Source organism: Rhagoletis zephyria, unplaced genomic scaffold, assembly GCF_001687245.7.
Source record: "Rhagoletis zephyria isolate East Lansing unplaced genomic scaffold, Rhagoletis_zephyria_1.1 Rzeph_scaffold_04048, whole genome shotgun sequence".
Taxonomy (NCBI): Eukaryota; Metazoa; Arthropoda; class Insecta; order Diptera; family Tephritidae; genus Rhagoletis; species Rhagoletis zephyria.
Window position 1 is genome coordinate 30,232 of NW_016161131.1, and position 6,201 is coordinate 36,432.

At 34.9% G+C, this 6,201-nt stretch overlaps 1 long non-coding RNA gene across 2 annotated transcripts; it reads left to right on the forward strand.

Moving 5' to 3' along the window:
• Positions 1–3,993: 3,993 nt before the first annotated feature.
• Positions 3,994–4,973, forward strand: LOC108370171 (uncharacterized). 2 transcript variants are annotated; one of them, XR_001848603.1, is made up of 4 exons: positions 3,994–4,024; positions 4,141–4,414; positions 4,515–4,677; positions 4,759–4,973. It is a non-coding gene; the product is annotated as an uncharacterized LOC108370171 (long non-coding RNA). The 2 variants fall into 2 exon arrangements; XR_001848602.1 differs by lacking the exon at positions 3,994–4,024 and having other exon boundaries at positions 4,053–4,414.
• The last annotated feature ends 1,228 nt before the right edge of the window (positions 4,974–6,201 follow it).

Here is a 6,201-nt window from a genome sequence, read left to right on the forward strand (position 1 = left end):
TGTTCCAATTATAAAAATATACAAAACTTAGTTTTCCACGATAATTGTACAGAAGAGGCTAATGAACTGCGTGATAAACTTGACTTAAGAAACATTTTAAAAGACTGTCAACAATTTTTAATCACCCTAATCGAAGAGATTTCGAAACGATTACCTAGTCTATTAAATACTTTTAAAAAAGCTTTGATTTTGTCACCAGAAAAGTGTTTGAATCACAAGAGGGCGAGTTTCAGGGATCTGCCAATTCACTATTTGACTTTGAAGGAAAGAAAAGCAGCAGAAACTGAATATTTAAATCTTTTAACTTTCCCATGGAATAACTTTTTGGACTGTACCATTCCGTCCGACTCTGAGAAATTTTGGATAATTGCTTACGGAGTGAAAATCGCAACTGGCAATAAAATGTTTGGAAATATAAGTAAAGTAGCCTTCATATTATTACACTGTGGAGCAAATTCAGGTTAGCAAAAGTTAGGTCGATTCTGAGAGTGAGGGGTGAGGCTAAATTAGAAGACCCGTATCGCGGCGTTTGTTTATGTTAGTTCGAATTTTTTTTTATCGACCTTCGAACTTTGCAGTCAAATGCCGATTTTCAGCATATTGTTTATATGGTTTTTTGGCTATAACTCGTCGACTAATTGATATCTTTCCAATCTGTTAAAGCCAAATTATTGCTATAGACCTGTGCAACAATTAAAATTTTTATAAAAATTGATTTAGAATATTTTTGTAGTGCTTATGAAGCAAAATGTTGGAAATTTTTTTTTCATGCTTTTTGAACATATTTTCCACAAAACTTAGTCTTTTTTGCTTTCTGTTTGATCTATAATATGCTTCTCAGTTTCTTCAATAAATTTCATTTGAAAACAAAAAACAATCATAATACAAAACTTGCGTTTTCTAGCTTAATATTAATTTACTTCTCATTTCTTATGTATCAATTTATTCAGTGTTGGTTTTGAAGAAACATTGAAAAAGAAAATATTAAAAATTGGAAAAAAATATAATTTTGAAATGTTAGCTTTGAAAAGTTTTAAGTAAAAAAATTAAATTAATTAAATTAATGATTTGGCCAGTTGCCGTTTAGCAGGCGGCTGTGGATCAACATCACTGCTCTCTCTAATATCTTGGTCGTCGTCATCATCATCAGAAAGGTCAATAATTTCGTCCAACAGATATTCTTTAATTTCATCTTTGTCTTCCCCTTCTTCCTCGTCTTCCTCTTCTTCAAAGGTGTTTTTATACCACCAACAAATTTCAGCGAGTATTGCATCTGGAGATTTCTTTCCTCTGTACCTGAAACGAAAATAGTTTTCAATCGTTAACATGTTTAAATTGTGCACTCTGACAAAGATATTAGAAAAATCTAGGAATTCAAAATATGCACACTCTATAGTTACCTTATTTCAAATGGAAGCGCAGTTTGGTGATAACGTTCGCCTTGCTCATCAGATTCAGTTGGCAACTGTTGAGCGAGTTGATCAAGATGCTGATGCAAGAGATGATTTTTGTACGACATATTAACCCCAATTTCATCGAAAGCTGCCAACATGTTTGCAACAGATTGCCTGTAGTTGTCTTTGCGTTCTTTACCCAAAAGACCTTTAATGACTGCTTTCAATACGAGCCATGCATTTAAGTCTCGGTCTGTCAGAACTTGGTCAAAATCTTGACGACTCATTAGTTTCCGTATGTCGGGACCATTAACAACCCCTTCCTGAATTTTGGCGTTACTTAGTCTTGGGAAAATGTCTTTTAAACGGTTGAATACTGCTGGTCCTTTTGCGATACATTTCAAAAAATTCAAAAAAGACAACTACAGGCAATCTGTTGCAAACATGTTGGCAGCTTTCGATGAAATTGGGGTTAATATGTCGTACAAAATTCATCTCCTGCATTGCGTGGCGTTTATAACTTTTCCAGCAAAGCGCCAGACGCAAAAGGTATGCCACAATGAACGCCAAGAAAACAATTTTGTACTGCTTTTTTACTCGTCAAAATTGCTATGGATTTTATATATTTTACTTTAATAATATCAGCAATGTAATCAAGTTTTATGTTTCTACATGAAAACTCGAATTTGGACGAAACAAAATAAATATTAAACCGGCTGATTGTCAAAGGGCGCAAAAAGATGGGAGTTGGCCATCTTTTCGCTTTGCACTGCAGGTTCAACGATCTACATATGTGGCATGCTTTGTGCTTATCTGTAAAAGCGAATCTGTTACGTAAAACGAAGCAAAAGTTTTATGTGGCATCAGCTTAAGAGTGTTGAGCTTGCGCTTGGCGGCTTGTTTTTTTCCTAAACAGTATGTGTTGTTGGCCGCTGTAGCCAGAGGGTTACATACAACTTTCTACAAGGAACGCGATGAATTGCTCAATGAAATGTGAAATGCCTTAACTGGGCAGTTGGTAAATCACCTGAAATCTTTGTCAGATTATTTTCGGATGGTAGTAGTAATAACGGTTTGGTACAAAATCCATTTACGATGCCTTCATAGATCTTCAGAGTACTTCGACATTGAAACACACATTTGAATCTGTGTCTCTGAATGAGTTTTGGGTTAATGTTAATCCCGCGGACAGACATCTGGTATTTCATCGTAGCGTTTCCAAAATCCCATATGTCTGTCACCAAATATTATAGTATTCTTCAAAATACTACGTGAGCAACTTTGTATTTTTTGTAGAAAGGATACAAATTTCCGAAGGTTGTAATTTTGTGGTATTCTCATTGTGAATGGTCATTTTGCACTGAACATACCCAAAAATGGCAGATGTCAGCTGCTCATTTATCAAAAAAATCATTGAAATTTTCGTACGATTGAAGCCAAAAGATTATACCGCAAATTTTGATGTAATATATAAGCAAATTTTGCAATATTTTTGCATTATTATGTTTATGTGTTGTTCTTCAGAAACTTATGATTTGACACTGAAGTTAATCTCTGTCACTATGGTGGTATTTTGAATACCGCAATAAATTTACCAGAATGCCAGTAGGCGGATTCTGGAAATCGCTATCGCCAAAACTCTAAAAATCTCCAAAATGCTAAAGCCAAAAAATTACCCGAAAGTTAGGCGATTCTGTGTTTCGAGTTGCCAAAAATCTCCAAGAGATTTTGTAATACATTTATCCGCCAGGGGCGTCGCTCTTGCAGCTTGTGAGAAATGACAAGTTTTGTTTTGATTTGTGGTGAATGCATTGTGCATTTTACATAAACAAGAGATAATATAATGGCCCGTAGTTATAGTCGAAAGTTAAAACCTCTTCTAGTTAAAATTAATCTTTAAGTTTAGAGCAGGCTTTAAGTTTTAGTCAGTTATAGACATGTTAGAGGCAGGTTTTTGCTAAATTGACACAAAACGGGGCCATTAATATAAAATGAAAAAAGTAACCAATCGGCATTAGAAAAACTTTGTTATTTTAGCAAGTTCACCCTGTGTCAACTGACTTTTATAAATAATTTTGAAAATGGCGCAGCAAACTGTAAATAAATAACAAATTTTTGTAAAATATAACTTATTAACGTAAATAATTTAATTTTTATAGGAAGTGAAAAGAATTCGTGTAGTTAATTGGACTGCTGCTGAAAAGACTTGCTCGCGGTCTTCCTCTTTCATTTGAAAAGGATCTTGGCGTTCCTTGTAAGTTTTCTTATTTCTGGTTACGATTGTATCATCCAAAATCGCAAAATCTCGAAATATCCTTTAATTGGGAAGCATATTCTTCAAATTAAGACCACTTTTGTATTTTCTCCGCAAATTTTGACAGGAAAACGTCTACTTAGAGTACGCTTTTAAGATTTTAAAACCTCGTCAACCTCATTTTAAATTTAAAACGCCGTTTTAAAGTTAAAAGGTCTTTTAAGTTGACTATGACAGTGTTAAAAGAGTGTTTATCTTAAGATACAGTTTTGAATGTTAAAACCTGCCTCTAACTTGTCTGTAATAAATGTAATAAATTAAAAAGTATAAAGTTTATCGTGTGAAGCTAATAGCTGTGAAGTAATTTCGCTAGAACGTGAGTATTAGTACTTCGAAAAGCACTATCTCAGGCAGGCATTACTGTCACTGTCTTTTAAAGAAACATGCTCATATAAACAAGTTTTAATACATTTGTACATAAATGTTGTTTAGAAAAAAATGAGTGCATTGCAAAGGTACTTGCATCGTGTGGCAGTGTATTCCCAAAGATTTTTGAGAAACAGTTTGCGAATCAAACGAAAATCGTAGCGGGAAAGCACGGATCCGTTCAGTATTTCTGAGGAGCGGTTTATTGAAATCTTTCGACTACCAAAAGATATATGTCGAAGCGTTTACGCAGAAATTTGCCCTTACATGCGGCAAAATGCATCAAGAGGGCGTTCAAGAATGTTAAGATTCCTTGTAGCATTGCGAATTTTTGCCCAAGGTATGTATACATACTATGTAGTTATTTATGTATGCATATGCACATTATTCATCTTCCGCATAAAACAATTGTTTACGCCGAAATTATTTAATATTTGTAGGAAGCTATCAACGTTAAGTTTGCCAAGACTTCTTGCTCAATGTGTCCCAAAGCAGCGTTTGCAGGTGCATCAGGGAAATTGCAAGCATAATGGACAGACATTTATTAACCCAATATATAAAGTTCCCATCGACAATTGACGAAAAGCAGCTTATAAAGGAAAAGTGAGTTAAAAGAGGAATACTGTTTAGGGCATATGTACATATGAATGTGTGTATGCATGTACTTATGTTTTGTTTCCATAGATTTTATGAAAAATTCAGATTCCCAGGAGTATTAGGAGCGATTGACGGCACGCACATAAAAATAAAGGCACCATCGGAGGACATCGAACATCGAGGGCATTCAATAAATGAGCAAGTCGTGCGTTCAATAAACCTACATACATATATATGCATATATACTTGTACGCTCGCGGACGTATGTAGATGCTATAGCACTATTGAAATTTTCAAATCATTTATTGCTTGGATATATACATATCGTCACCCTTATGCTGGAAGTATTAATGTGCAAATTTATCAGTTTTGAGTTATTGGGTTGACTTGATTAACCTTTGGATGTTCTATGTTATACCAAAACCAAGAATACCAGGCGTGACCGGAAACCTTATATTTTTCATTTTTACACATTCATGTTTCTGGCATACGGGCGAGGATATGTACTTGTCTTCTTGTGTCCGCGATCGTGGTAGACTGAGAAATTTTAATTGTCATTATGTTGTTATAAACATGCAGTTATTTCGTTATATTTAAAAAGTATTCTTTAACATTTGTACTTTAATTAAACAAATTTGATTGAATTTCCAACCAAAAAGTGTCAATATCAACCCACTGCCATAGAAAATTGCGTTAAGGTGGAGCGAAATCCTCCTAACGCTAGGGAATTTTTCAGTCGTTCAACAGTGATATAACTATAGAGTTTTAAGTTTCTAAGGGCCATTTTCTGAAGTAACCTTTAACTTTAAAGCTCACTTTATATTTAAAGGTTGGATTAAAAATAAAGCTATGTCTAAAGTTAAGCATTTCTATTATCGGTTTTTAACGTATGTTTGTTTCTTGGTTGTAAACCAATTGAAAACCAAAAATAAAATGCTTTACTTCAGACACAACCATAAATTTTAATGCAACCTTTAAATATAAAGTGAGCTTTAAACTTACAGGTTACTTAAGAAAACGGCCCAAGAACATTTCTAAATAAATCGTATAATACTTTGGTGAAAATTTGTGGAATTTTGCTATTTTTTACTATGCGTGAATATGTGGAATTACACTAGGCGACAAGTGAAAGTGTGCATCTTGTTCTAATATCTTCTTCTTCTTTATTGGCGCTGTAACCGCCTAACCGATTTTGGCCGAGTCCAAAACAGCACGCCAGTCATTTCTCTTCTGTGCTAACTGACGCCAATTGGAAATGCCAAGTGAAGCCAAGTCCTTCTTCCCCTAATCTTTCCAACGCAGAGGAGGCCTTCCTATTCCTCTGTTACCAGCATCGCGGCCCGCGTTGAATATTTTGAGAGCAGTAGCGTTTCTGTCCATTCGAACGACATGGCCAAGCCAGCGGAGCCGCTGAATATTAATTCGCTGCACTATGTCTATATCGTTGTAAAGCTCATACAGCTCATCGTTGAATCGTCTGCGATATTCGCCATCACCATGCGCGTAATGGTCCGTAAATCTTTCACAGAA